Below are 15,988 nucleotides of genomic sequence, written 5' to 3'. Positions count from 1 at the left end.
AATGTAATAGAAATTTTTTACATTACTAACCTCACTTTCTTAAATCTGTAAGAAATGGTAAGAGATGGGTAATGTATTCATTATGTTTTCAAACTATGAGAGAAAATTCTAAAACAATTGTATAACCTGTTATGGCTCTAGTCAGTCTGTTCTCAACAGGGGCGCTTCGCCAATGAGGCGAGTTGAGGCTGTCGCCTCAGGCGGCAGTGCCCCACTAGTTACCAGGGGCAGCAAAAATGCCGCTCCTGGTACTTTAAGAGCCTAATTTCAGGCGTTCAAACCGGAAATTCGGCTCTTCTATCGCAGAGAGCACAGTTAGGCTCTCTGCGCTAGCATACTGGCCCTCTCGGTCGCCCTCGTGGACCCCCTCAGGCACAAAAAGGTAAGCGGACGGCCCGGGGGAGGGGTGCGGCAGGAGGGGCCAGGATCGCCCCTGGTTCTGAAATAAGGGAGTGTTATTTGAAACATTAGGACTCATTTACAGATTGTAAGGAAAGGTGAAAAGTGCAAATATAGCGGGTTCAAGCCATTGTTTTTTTTCATACTTTTTGCTTTCCCTGCCGACAGCAGCACCTGGGCAAGGTGGTATGCTCTCAAGCTGAGGTGTATCCGTATACTGTGTTGACATAAAAATAGGTGTGTAATTGTTCCAAGTATAAACCCATAAACACATAATATTTGTTTGCTTTTAAACAATAGATCATTAAGTGCTAATCCCTGGTTGGCTGTACTTTACAAATCTATATATATATATATATATATATATATATATATATATATATATATATATATATATATATATATATATATATATATATATATTTATATATATATATATATATGCTTCAGAATGCACCAGCACTCAAAATAATTCAATTGGGTGAGTGCACTCTTACCAGATTTCTTTCAAGGTGGGTGCATTGGTCAAGGTTTCTAGTACATAATAGTAAATGGACCCGCACTCCAGTGTTTTTGTGAAAAAAAAGTGATGAATTTTATTCACAGATGCATATCCAACGTTTCGGTCCACACTGGGACGTTTCTATATAAATAGATGCTGGGGCACACAAGGAATTTTTTTCTTCAAAGTTACTCTTTATTTAGGACTCTGAGGAAGAGCCGGGAGATCCGGCAAGAAACGCGTAAGTCAGACAGCCTTGTATACCCACCGCTGTAACCCTCTTTTATGTGTGTTCAAATAAAGCCTAATATTTTGCACCGATGCTGTTGCCTACATACCGTGTCCTGAACTAGCGCCTAATGTGATGAGAATATCGAGTGTCTTACATTGATGACCAGCGGGAAGTGGCTGGCGTCTCACACAGGCTGCGGCCAGGAGGATACAGCAAGACTGGGTGAGCTCCGATGCTAATCGCATCATTTTTTGTACTGTTACTTACTCTTTATTTAATCAACGTTTCGGTCGTCCCTTGGAACCTTTATCAAGATATATATATATATTTATTGATCCTTCACACATTCCCCTACATCACCTATCGGGACCATGTTCAATAAATCCATTATTTTTTATATGCCCGTGAGTGCTTCTAGTTTCTGCTTTTGTCTGATTAGGTCTGGGAAAGCACCCGGGGAGTGGTCATGATATGGTGAGTGTGTTATCTATAGTGACTATATTTATACTTAATACTTTCCAGCTGTTCCAGACACCAAATCTTCTTCTGTATTCTTTCTTATTCTGTATTCTGTATACTCCTTTGCTTTTAAATTTCTTAATATTTCTACAACAACCTACCAAACTTGACCTCTGTGTTCATCTCTGCTTCCAGATTATCTTTCTTTAAACTCAGTCCAGACTCTGTGTCCTCTGTCTGTTATATATCATGCCACCTTTTCAGGATCAGGATGTCAAGGAGGGATCTGAAAACCTCTCTTATGTCTCCCTGCAATATAACAGAAGTTTTGTGGATGACACATCATATTATTAATTTAAACCCCAACATAAAATCTGTATAACCTGAACTATACTCTGAGCTATAGGCTTAGAATAAAAGGCTAGATACTGACATTTTCTTTTACAGTATTTTTTGAAACAGTATTTGTTATGCAAATTTTTTCCCCAAAAAGAAGTCTTACAAAATATTGTAAAGGTATGGGACCTGTTATCCAGAATGCTCAGGACCTGGGGTTTTCCGGATAACAGATCTTTCCATAATTTGGATCTTCATACCTTAAATCTACTAAATTCTGTGAACATTAAATAAACCCAATAGGCTGGTTTTGCTTCAAATAAGGTTTCATTATATCTTAGTTTGGATCAAGTACAATGTACTGTTTTATTGTTACAGAGAAAAAGAAATTAATTTCTGAATTATTTGATTATAATGGCGTTTATGGGATACAGCCTTTCAATAACATGGAGCTTTCTGGATAACGGGTTTCTGGATAATGGATCCCACACCTATAAATGGCTGTGATAGATTCTTATCATACTTTATTTATATAGTGGCAGTAGATCATGTGGTGCTTTGCAATAATATTATAGAAAAAAAACAAGGGTCGTCCAAACTCTAACAAACAAGGGTTACAGAATACAAGTATAGCATTGGAGGTGGCCACACAAACAGTATACTCTTACAATCGTAAAGTAATTTGAATTTTAAACTAAAGATATGCCTCACTTTTTTTTCCTATCTTCTCTGCCTTTCAGCCCGCTATGGATTCCTATATTAGCAATAGCATCCTTGACTAACACAATGTTAGCAAAATATTGATTTCAGTGCACCCCGTGGTGTTTTTTCATATGTGAAATAAAAAGGCAGATATAACACAGGCATGTTTCTAACAGCTTAGCCTTTTAAGAGAAACGTATTGCCAATTTCAAGTCTTAGAAGATGCTGGGATCATTTCTAATCCAATTTATTTGTACAGAAACCTCTATAATGGTGTGCTATTTTTTGTCACACAAGAAAAGGGTGCATTTATTATATCTAAGCACAATAACACTGGAAAAAGCAGGCTGCTGTGCTGGATGTGCCAGAAGCGTTTTGCACACCATGCCCAATGGGCAGTAAGATCAACTTCTACTTCTACTTCCTTTTGCATCTAGTGAAGTCAGAGCCATATCCCTTCAATGTGCAATAGTGATATGTGGGTCAACAAAAAATCAACCTGCACTGACCCTAATCCGCTCAGTCTCAACCCTTGCCCAACCCAATCAGCAAGACTACTCTATTTATAGATCATCTACAATACCCCATCTCTGACTTCACAAAGAGGGTGGGGCAGAGCAGGTGCCCTATAAATAGAAGCTGCCAGAACCAGAAGGGGGGGGGGCACATTATGATGATAGAAGCAAGATTTCAGCCTGAACCCACCTGTAACCCATAAGTCTTGTGCAGAAGTCGGCATAAAGCCCATCTAACCTGTGGGCTCCACAGATCCCTCCAGTTTTAAGCCTGGCTGCACATCATTCATTTTACTTTGTTTACTTTAGGGTATAATACACAAGTTGTCCCTTTAAAAAAAAAAAATTCTAGCCAGCTTCAAGTAGTTGTTACTAGTGTCCCTGTGTGGTCACATGTAATATAAAACTTTAGGCTGCATTTTATAATTGTTCTTAACCGCCACAATAGTCCTTAGTAGTTCCAGTTTTTTCTGTGATGGGTCCTGTGCCTTTGCCAGGGCTGGGGTAGGCAGAAGAGGCAGCTGCCTAGGGTGCGATGACAGGGGTGTGCTGGGCAACTACCTCTAGCATTGTCTTCTGCCTACCCTTGTCTGTGTTCGCAACCCTCAGTCTTACTCCCCTTCCTTCCCTCTGTCACCCACCCCTCTGTTGTTTTCCTTTCCCTCATGTTTCTCCCCTTTATTGTGATGAGCGTGCGCGCATGCATGGTTGGTGGCTCTCCGGGTTGCCTTCGTACAAGCAACAGCTGAGAATTGCATGCTGTGCTATTGGTATTAGATGGCAGTGACATTGTGTTGCAATCAATGCTGCATGTCACAACCATGCACCACTTACAGTCCAGTTATTGTGACATCGATTTCATAATATAACTGGTGGCCTCATTCATCTTGGCAAGAATCACATAAATATTGTCCTGTACAAGGGACCCTACATAGCCAGCACATCCAATCTGCTACACAACAGCTTTAAAGTCAGAGGTCGGACTTTCCAGATCCTTGCAATAAACACACTTATTTTCTTTATTCTAAGGAGAAAATGTGCCTGCTTCAATTCCCATCCCATAAAATACTATATATGCATTTGGACAGACCACCAGGCACTTACAATCTAGTTCTATTTATGACTTCCTTCTTTTGTACAGACCATTCTATGTGATTGTTTGCACATAACACAATTTTGATGCTTCATAGAGGCAGATGAAATTCTCAATCTGCCATTATGCAGGACAAAGTAACTTCTGCAATCAGCCCCCTCATGGGGTAGGTAACAGGAAATGAGATCTCGAGCCTAAGACCACCCCTAGGTTTATTTATGAAGGTTGCTAATTACAGAATCGCTATTATGCCATTCACTAAAACAAGAAAATGAACATACAGTTTCTTCTTTTTCATTCAATAATCTCAATAATAATGGTTAAATACCATAAAGCGCTCAGCAGCAATCAAACATCTGAATCTTTCCCCTAAACCCACTGCCATGTTTTAGAAATAAAAATCTAATACTTATCCATATATTAATTGCTTGTGTTCAATGTGTATATTTCATTGATCCCTATAGAAATCATAGTTTCTGTCAAATCTTTATTCTAATGTAAACGAAGCTTTACAATATACCAGGATCAAATATGTTTGCATTGGGAGTGGGTAATGATGCAGTGATGCTGTAGTTGCTGTGGGTGTGATAATAATCATACAACATTTAACATGTATTCTGCTATTTCAAAAGTAGCTTACTAGAAACCTTAACATTTCCTGGACTATAATTTCACAATGTTTGCTCCATTAACTCATATAATATATATTTAATGTTCTTAGGTCTTATCATCATGTTCATTGTTAAAGGGAGTCTAAGGGGTATATTACAGGTGTAAAAAATTCACCTTAGAGAATGATGTTGACCAAGACTACTACTACTACTTACATATGCAATTTACTAATAAAAATGTTGCACTATATAAGCCATCTTGCTGTTGACATGCAGAGATTATTGGGTTGAGCATCATTTTGGCTTCATGATATTCAATTGTAATCAGACATTGGATGACACACTTCTGTTTAGTTGTTCTTTGGTAGGAGCTGTATTTAAAGATACTAGCTCCAGTTGCAGGAACAAGGAACATTGAGTCACTTACAGAGATAAGGTGGGATTTTCTTTGGAGAATTTCTTTGCATACTAAATGGTCAATTGACCATCAAGCTGGGGAACATCCTTCCTGCACAATATTGCTTTAAGCACCTTGTTATCTAACATAGAATGGTAACTGTCCTATGAGATATTTGCTTTTCACTCAGGGATTCAGTTACAATGAGCTGGGTACTTCGCATTCAGAGGCTGTTGGTAAACTCTCAGTAGAGAAGAAAAGTCATATATTTCTCCTTATGACACAAATACTAATGGACTATGTGAGCTACTTCTTACATGAATAGTAATGACAAGGGCAGTTTGGGTGCTGAAAGTCAGGAGATATCTAAGGAGTATCCGTATGTCTTTGTAACTATCTTACCCAACTACATTTATGCCATCTGTCTGTGTTAGTGCTTCATCAGGGGCTCCATTCAGCACACCGAAGGGAAACAGCCTGCAGTCGCATTCTTATCATTGCCACAAATACCTTAAGCCAAAAGGCTCCTGGGACCACAAGTCCAAGAGCTACTGTAAGTTAGGAGCTTTTTCTTTAAAATGTGTTACTATTTCTTTAAATAGTATCAGCTCTTCCTGACTGATATGTTCTCTTCCAACTACCTTATGCAGTGCTACCCTTTTTACCCGTGCTACCTTTTCACACACATACACTACCAAATCTATTCTATTTTTCTGTATTATATTCTCTTTATTCCTAGCCTTTTTTGCACACTGCCTTTCAGCATTGCTCATATTCCCAGATTACTTGCTATCTCCCTCATCTTCCTATCTGAGTCTCTCACTCATAGCTCTGGCCAAATTACAGCAGGGAGGGGGGGAGGGGAGGGGAGTGGAGCAAACTGAGCATGCTCAAGCCCTTACCCTGGAGGTTTATGCTGAAAACAGGAAGTCTGATAAAGAAGCCCATGGGGCAGATTCACTAACCGGCGAAAAGTTGCCAGTGACCGATTCCCACCCATTGCTACACTTCGCCAGGTGAAAAGTTACTCAGACAATGCTAATTCACTAAAATGTGGAGTTTCGTTGTGGGCGCCGAATGCTGTTGACTTTTCGCTAGTGTTACTTCGGCAATGCAAGCAATTCAAAGCGAAGATGTGCCAGCGTTAATTTCTGCCTAGCGCAAATTCGCTAGAGGTCTTGCACTCAGGTTAATTTGCATACATAAAATAAATTTAAAGTTGAATGGATGTCTTTATGTTATATGTTGCAGCAAATACATTACATTTCCATTACATTACACAAGTCCAGGGAACGTTAATAAAGACAATAGAGTTGCTATAATGCCCTACACATGAGCCCACTGTATAGTTAATGTTCCATATGTTACAAAATGTATTGCGGAAACCGTTTTTTGAACTTTGATGCTTTTTTCACTCACAGAATATGATTATAAGTAACAGAAGATTGAGGAAGATCTATGCACTGCAGTGCACTTCGCCTGGACTGAGCTGGAGAAGGCAAGTCTGGCGAAAGAGGTAACGTTCAGCAAAATTCAAAGATTTAGTAAATCTGCCCCCATGTGTAGACAATCGAAGGGAAGCAATGTGGTATTTCTTTTGACAGAGGACTCTGTGCAGCATTAATTTGTGTATTTATATAGACCTTTCTGATAAAGCTTACTTAGTTATGGCCTTTCCTTCACCTAGAAGTCTAATAGAAAATCATGTAAAATTAAATAAATCAAATAGGCTGGTTTTGCATCCAATAAGGATTGGTTATATTTTTGTTTGGATCAAATAAAAGGTACTGTTTTATTATTACAAGGGGAAAAATAATTTTTTTAAGAAAAAAATTCCATTACTTGGATAAAAAGAAGTCAATGGGAGACCGTCTTTTTCTGAACTTTCTGGATAAAGGGTTTCAGGATAACAGATCCCATACCTGTACCATTTCATCTTCGCTTTGTTATATAGGAATTCTGCAGAAACTGGTAGCACCATAGAAGAATAGCATATTGTATGTTAATATATTCTCCACTGCATTCTTGTCTTTCCACCATAGGCAGGTTCTTCACTGTTTATTATACTGATTTATTTGACAGTCAGTTCAGTCTAGTGTATTGAATCCCTATTAATGTAGGTCAATTGAAAGCAAGCAGTAATCCCCTTGTCCGTGTCCCTTGCTCGCATCCTAACTTGCATTTCTCCATGTCCCTAGGCCTTACGTAGTACACTTGCACTCATAGAGGCAAATTCCCTCACTGGCAAAAATTCACTAGGATAACGCCAATTCCCTAATGTGCAAAGTTGCGCCTAGGGCGCTGAACGCTGGTGAATTTTCGCTGGCATTACTTAGACAATCAAAGCGAAGATGCACTAGCGTTGCCTAATTTGCAAACGGCGGCAAATTATAAAGTTACATGGACGTTTATGTTGCTGCAAATACATTATATTACACAAGTCCAGGGAACCTTAATAAATAAAATAGAGTTGTTATAATGCCCTACACATGAGCTCAGTGTATAGTTTATGTTCCATATGTTAAAAATGTAGAGGGCAACCCAGTTACCCCCAAAAAAATTACGGCCTTTGCAGTCTATCACTCTGAAAAAAGGGAAGAGACGCCATCGTTTTCTGGGATTTAGAAAAATTTTTCAACAATTTTTTAGGAACTCCTATCTACTCTATTGCACTTCGCCTGGTCTGAGCTGGTGAAGGCAAGTCTGGTGAATGAGGTAACGTTCAGTAAAATCTTAGTGAATTTGCGGTGTTACGTCCATTTGCCAGAGCGAAAATTCGCCTGGCGTTAGAGTGCGAAGCAACGCTAGCATCTATCTCCTTTGCTAGCAAAGTGACGTCTATTCCAATTAGGGAATCTGCGAAGTTCCAAAATGACGTCACGCTGGCAAATTTTCGCTAGCTTTAGTCTCTTTGCCCTTTAGGGAATCTGCCCCATAGGGTTGGCAAATATTTATGTACTAACATTTTGCCAATTTTTTTTTGTTTTAATTCTACTTTACTTACATTACTTTCCACTTGTCCCCCTTTTACCAGTTTTATTTCTGTTGTTTTTTTCTTCCCTTTTTATTTGTGTCTCTATCCTGTTGATGTATTCTCCTTGTTACAGCCTTGTTAGAACCACAAATCATTGCAAGCCTGAGGACAGATTAACTTCCCACCATGCTAGTTGCTAATCCTTGTGATTACAAGTGAGTGAGAAAAGGTTTGGGTTACCGAAAGAGGAATAAAGTACCCAAGGTCTAAGCAGAAAAGGGATGTCAATGTAATGCAATACAAATGCTTCAGGTTTCGCAATTCTCATTCCTAGGAAGATGCGACTCTCATATCTCAACCACTTTGTTGAATACCTCTGTTTGCTATGATTTTTTTTCAGAATTCAGCCAATTTGACGTCAGGAGACAGACAGGAGCCAGCACACAACATGAAAACCACACAGTTAAATTATATTTGGCACAAGAAGGGCGATGAAGCTGCTTTCATCTCACCACCATCAGTTAAAAGACAACTGAAGTCAGGAACAACAAAACAATATTAAATTCAGAAAGCTTTCTTTTCATAGAGGCATGCTAGTCACCTCTCGGGTGAACATCAGTGAAAGGCAGGGCAACATTCAGGGAGGTAGAAATGCATAATAATTCTGTGGCTTGTGTGTAAAAAGGTATCTAAAATTTAAAAGAAGAGATGTGGTGAACAGCAGCATCTTTTCTCATTAAAGGAAAACTATACCCCCAAAATGAATACTTAAAGGAAAACTATACCCCCAAAAGGAATACTAAAGCAACAGATAGTTTATATCAAATTGAATGACATATTAAAGAATCTTACCAAACTGGAATATATATTTACATAAATATTGCCCTTTTACATCTCTTGCCTTGAACCACCATTTTGTGACTCTATCTGTGCTGCCTCAGAGATCACCTGACCAGAAATACTACAACACTAACTGTAACAGGAAGAAGTGAGGAAGCAAAAGGCAGAACTCTGTCTGTTAATTGGCTCATGTGACCTTACATGTGGTTTGTATGTGTGCACAGTGAATCGTACGATCTCAGGGGGCGGCCCTTATTTTTTAAAATGGCAATTTTCTATTTATGATTACCCAATGGCACATACTACTAAAAAAGTATATTATTATGATAATGGTTCATTTACATGAAGCAGGGTTTTACACATGAGCTGTTTTACTCAGTATCTTTTAATAGAGACCTACATTGTTTGGGGGGTATAGTTTTCCTTTAAGCAACAGATAGTTTATATCAAATTAAATGACATATTAAAGAATCTTACCAAACTGGAATATATATTTACATAAATATTGCCCTTTTACATCTCTTGCCTTGAACCACCATTTCGTGACTCTATCTGTGCTGCCTCAGAGATCACCTGACCAGAAATACTACAACTCTAACTGTAACAGGAAGAAGTGAGGAAGCAAAAGGCAGAACTCTGTCTGTTAATTGGCTCATGTGACCTTACATGTGGTTTGTATGTGTGCACAGTGAATCTTACGATCTCAGGGGGCGGCCCTTATTTTTTAAAATGGCAATTTTCTATTTATGATTACCCAATGGCACATACTACTAGAAAAGTATATTATTATGATAATGGGTCATTTACATGAAGCAGGGTTTTACACATGAGCTGTTTTACTCAGTATCTTTTAACAGAGACCTACATTGTTTGGGGGGTATAGTTTTCCTTTAAGCAGTCACCTTATCAACTTTTAAGTCGAACTGACTTTTTCAGATATTTAAGTAGAAAAAAACACTTTTGTAAAATATGTTGCATCACATGGCCCTGTCCCCAGATAGGACAGTACATATTCCTACACTTACTAATAAATCACTAGTAAAAGAATCCTAAAATCCCCCGCAAATTTCTACCTTACAGAAATGACACAATCAAATAATAATTTATATGATACTCCTGCCTGTTAGTAACTCTCATGGGAAATGCAAATAAAACATTTTCTTAAATAATTAAATAAATGGAAAAAAAAACAAAAATCAAAAAATGCATTTAAAATGTATTGAGCTATCAAAATTGAAAAGATGCCCTTGATATTTTTGGTGAAAAATGTTAATGAAATGTTTTGCACTTTTTCATTAATTATTTGAATCTTCTCAATTGTGAAAACCGTTAAAGAATTAAGCATGGCCCCCATACAATTTAAAGCTACAGCCACCCGTGTCTGCACTAAAAGGCACTGTCACGATTTCACCATCACTGATAAAGACATACACATGATCTGTATGTACCTACCATATCTAAATTGACATGATTGTATGTTAACAAAGTTTCCTTAGGAAGAAAGTTTCGCTAGAGATAATATGTCAGTGTTCATTTTCCGAGGCAAATGTTTGCATTTTTATGAATATGCGTAGTAGTACCGTAATAACGTCTGATGTAGTTGCTCGAAGTATGGCGAAGATTTCTGATACAAAAATTTTAGACCTGAGTGTATTTGCCCCAAGAAGTAAGTATGCATTTTTACACAAAAATTCATTCCATGGCTGACTCACTGACTGTTAGGCTCATCATAGGGTGGATCATCTGTTTCTTGGCCTGCTTAGAAACAGTCCAGTGCGGCCGTAGCCTTATTGTAAAGCAGTTGAGAATTCTTGACAAAATTAAAATCCTAGAAATTGTACATTGTACAGATGCTGCCTGTTGCTTAGAATAGATCTCAGAAGGCCTGAGCTAACATTTTTTACTGAGAAATGGCTGCTAGAAGACACAAGAAAAATGAATTGAAATACCCAAAAATTTACTATAGAAACTTTATTTTTCTATTAAAACTGCCTGTAATTTTTAACTTCAACCATTTATATACAATTTTTTTTAAAATAGTCTTGTTTAATTTTCTGTAAAGCAAGAGATAGTGCTGGGTCATTTTTTAAAACTTCAGTTTTATTTGCAATATTTGAAAAGAGAAATGGTCATGCAGTGACATATACGACATCATAGGGATATGATTTCTCACACGCAGGTGACATCTCAATATGAAAAGTACAATTGCAGATAAAATCAACCTCAAACAGATAAACATGTCAGTTATCAGTGCAAGTACAGAAAATAAATTGGAAAGGAAAAGAAAAAATACACAATGTGTTAGCAAAAGCTCGAGATTCTATCAACGTCAGTTATAGGTGTCCATGAAAGTGTACCATTCACCCCAAATTTCATAGTGCAACTCCAAAGAATTATCTCTCTCTGCCGCCCCTCTCTCCATGTTACCTCTAATATTGATTTGGTTTAAGCATTCTTGCAATGTTGGAGTCGTAGCAGTCTTCCAGTATTTGGCTATGAGGGTGGTAGCGGAATTGAAAACATGAAACAGCACTTTCCAAGTGGTTTTGGCTATGCGTATAGGATAAATTTGTAGCAGGGCCACTTCAGGAACCATAGGAAGTTGTTGTGTGAGTAGTTGAGAAAGCACCTGAAAGATATGTTGCCAAAAGGTGGAGATTATGCGGCATTCCCACCACATGTGAAGTAAAGTACCCTCCTGTCCGCACCCTCTCCAGCAATTCTTGGGGTAAGTTGGTACAATTCTAGCCAGCCTATCTGGGGTTAGATGCCACCTATAAATCAGCTTGATGTGGGCCTCTCTATGATTGGTGCATTTGGTTGCTCCTTGGGGGGCAGTGAGTACTTTCCGCCATTGCTGTATAGTATAATATTTCTGGAGGTCCTGCTCCCATCTAATCATATATGGCAACTTACTATCCAGGTCCTGGGCCAACACTGTGCTGGGTCATTTTTAATTCACATAACAGGTATATTTCAGAAGTTTGAGCTTTTCCTTGTTCCACCCTATATGTTTTCTCAGGCAAAGTTGTTTAGACAGAATATATTTTATAGATAGTATTTATTATTTTTTTTTGTATATATATTCTCCAGCCTGATCATGCTGATTTTTTCACATGTTTCACATTGTAGGGAAATCACAAAATCTGTGTTACGATTATTTAAGCAATTGATTGGGGTAAAATGTTTATTTACACCACAAAACTGGGAGAAATTCACAATCAGCCGAAAGCCATTTTTTAAAATGCTAACCTACATAAATTAAAACATTTGGAGTAAAGCAATTTTAATAGATTAAAGGGATACTGTCATCGGAAAACATGTTTTTTTTTTTTTTTTTAAAACGCATCAGTTAATAGTGCTACTTCAGCAGAATTCTGCACTGAAATCCATTTCTCAAAAGAGCAAACAGATTTTTTTATATTCAATTTTGAAATCTGACATGGGGCTAGACATGTTGTCAATTTCCCAGCTGCCGCCAGTCATGTGACTTGTGCCTGCACTTTAGGAGAGAAATGCTTTCTGGCAGGCTGCTGTTTTCCTTCTCAATGTTACTGAATGTGTCTCAGTGGGACATGGGTTTTTACTATTGAGTGCTGTTCTTAGATCTACCAGGCAGCTGTTATCTTGTGTTAGGGAGCTGCTATCTGGTTACCTTCCCATTGTTCTTTTGTTTGGCTGCTGGGGGGAAAAAGGGAGGGAGGTGATATCACTCTAACTTGCAGTACAGCAGTAAAGAGTGATTGAAGTTTATTAGAGCACAAGTCACATGACTTGGGGCAACTGGGAAATTGACAATATGTCTAGCCCCATGTCAGATTTCAAAATTAAATATATAAAAAAATCTGTTTGCTCTCTTGAGAAATGGATTTCAGTGCAGAATTCTGCTGGAGCAGCACTATTAACGGATTCATTTTGAAATATATGTTTTTTTCCCATGACACTATCCCTTTAACTTCTTTCAGCAAAATATTTTGGAGTTAATATCTCTAAAAATATTGCACCAACTTCAATTTAGTGTACTCCAGATTTGTTTGGAGAAATTAGTTACTCTAAATTCATTAACGTGGTGTTCTAAAAACAACACATTAATTCTAAAATAATCACAAAATAGGTTAAGGCCTTTGTGAATTTGACTTCAGTTTCAGTTTGCTGCACTTTTGTGAATATCCCCTTGGTCTGACAGGCTGATTCTACTCAATGATTTGCAGTGCACAACTGATAAATAGTTTAGTTTTGATGCTTGCAGTAAGAAGCACACTAGTAAACATGTATATGTTGAAAATTATGAGAAACAAAATAATAAAAATATGTTTTTACCCTTAAAATGTTATGAGATGTTTGAGAGATCTACATACACAAAAATCCCAATCATTTTTCCCTCATTGCCTTTTCAGAAATTATTTGTTTCTGCAACATAAAATATTGACAATCACTGACACTGCAAATCTTCGATTTCCTGACAGCCTGGCTGGATTATCTCTGATCAATTGGGTCCTACTCCAGTGATTTATGACCAATCTGGCATATTGTAAAGGCTTAGAGCAGAATCCCTCTCCATCAAATATATTCCAATGTCAAAACACCTGGTAGCTGGCACCTTCAGTTTTCCATGGTGCACTGCGTCACTGACATTCAGACACAATGTCCCCGGAACACTTAAAGGCAAATGCATGCTGTTCAAATGATATTTCTTTATAAATGTCAGAAATCCTATTTTACCATCCTTAACTACTATGACAGGTGATTTAAATTTATAGTGACAGTGTATATTGTTCTCTTCATAGCAAACCTTCATTTTCTCCATCGCTTACACTTAATTATTTTCCTTTCTGTTTCATCAGTTACTCTCACTTCTTTTCACAGGTAATTCTGCAAGTCATACATATCCTTGCACTGCCTGCGCAGATAGATATTCATTATATACACACCTCGCTGTATTCCAGTACAATGGAGAATCCACTGTGGCCTTGCACATTCATTTCTACACTTGCTCCTTACCTGTTAACCCTGTCTCACACAGCCACAGGAGGAGGAGGTGCTTGTCTGCAATGCATCACTGAAGCAATGCACCTGAAATTTAAAGCAGAGTGCAAATATGTAGAGTTTACAGGTATTGATCATGGCAGTGCCCTCTACTGTGATTGGAAATTGCTCCCAGTGCATTTATATAAGACCAAAAGAGAAGAAAGCATCATCTTTAAACTGCAAAGCAGTGTCTACATAGTAAAAAGACAAAAAAGAAAAAGTCTTTTGCATAAAAAGGGCATTAACTCAAGAGTAGAGGGTAGACTGTCAAGCTTGGGGTTGTTTGCTCTGGAAAAAAATATGCTTCTGAGGGGACATGATTATGCTTTACAAATACATTAGAGGACATTATAGACAAATAGCAGGGGACCTTTTTATCCATAAAGTGGATCACCATACCAGAGGACACCCCTTTAGACTAGAAGAAAAGAACTTTCATTTGAAGCAATGTAGGTGGTTCTTCACAGTCAGGACAGTGAGGTTGTGGAATGCACTGCTGGGTGATGTTGTGATGGCTGATTCTGTTTATGCCTTTAAGAGTGACTTGGATAAATTCTTGGACAAGCCTAATATCCACGACTTCTAATACCTGAACTTTGATAAAATTGTAACTAAGAAGATAAGAAAGTCTCTTCAGGGAACTGAGACGTGCCGCTTAAAGGGGAATTTCACCTTCATTAGCAAAACTGTAATACATAAAAAAAATGTAACACATAGGTGCAGATTTATCAAGGGTCGAAGTGAATTCGAGGGAATTTTCAAAGTAAAAAAAATTCAAAATTCAAAGTAATTTTTTGGATACCTTGACCATCGAATAGGATACTTTGAAGTAAAATAGTTTGAATATTCGAATATTCAATAATCTAAGTACTGTCTCTTTAAAAAAACTTCAACTTCAATGTTCGTCAAATTAAACCTACTGACGTGCTATGTTAGCCTATGGGGACCTTCTAATGCATTTTTCTATGTCTTTACACGTCGAAGTAAAATCGGTCGATCGTATGCTAAAATCGTTCGAATCGTTCGATTTGAACGATTTAATCGTTCGATCAAACTATTTTACTTTGATCGTTCGATGGCCAAATTTGGTGGAAAATCCTTCGATATTGGAAGTCGAAGTATTTTAATTCGATGGCCGAATTTCGAAGTATTTTTTACTTCGAAATTCGACCCTTGATAAATCTTCCCCATAAGGTATGGCCCTGAGACCCCAGAAATGCATTCCAACGTGGCAAATTAAAGTGTTTAAAAAGGCCATGGTATTTGTGGTGTGGCCATGTGGTCAAATATTCTGCAACACCACAGATCTTTTTGTCCCTCTTTATAATTTCCAAATGTTGGGAGGTACAGTATGAATCCGTTTACAAGAGATTTCTGCTGATTTTGCTCTAGTAATCAAAGGACACAATAGTCATGGTTAACTGCATGGTAGCAGTGATAGGACTGAAAACATGAATGTGTTAAGCAAGAAAAGAATGTTCTTTAAGATACACTATAAATATAAAAACAAAGGAACACTAATGTGTTATGCAGCTAAAGCAAAACCCATTAACCTCTTGTTAAATGTACCTTAATTCATGCATTCCTTTTGCCAACATTTTATCATCATGGTAAGTAATGTGAAGGTCTGGTCATAATTTGCAGTGAATATATAATTATGCATAAAAATAAAATCCCATTATAACTCTTCAAGCTTTAATGATACATAATGTTTAGGGCTGAAGTACCCTTTGGATGGTATGTGAATGGAACTTTGTGTTTTCAGATATTGTGCAGAGCAATTTTCAGCCAATCTGTGTTCTAAAGTCTCATCATATTCTGAATACCTTTGTCTATCATCAGTACAGATACATGGATGATGCACTAAGTTTGATATAGAGGCGTTTTTTTTTACCCATAT

This window comes from Xenopus laevis, chromosome 2S, assembly GCF_017654675.1.
Source record: "Xenopus laevis strain J_2021 chromosome 2S, Xenopus_laevis_v10.1, whole genome shotgun sequence".
NCBI lineage: Eukaryota > Metazoa > Chordata > Amphibia > Anura > Pipidae > Xenopus > Xenopus laevis.
This window is presented reverse-complemented; position numbering follows the sequence as displayed.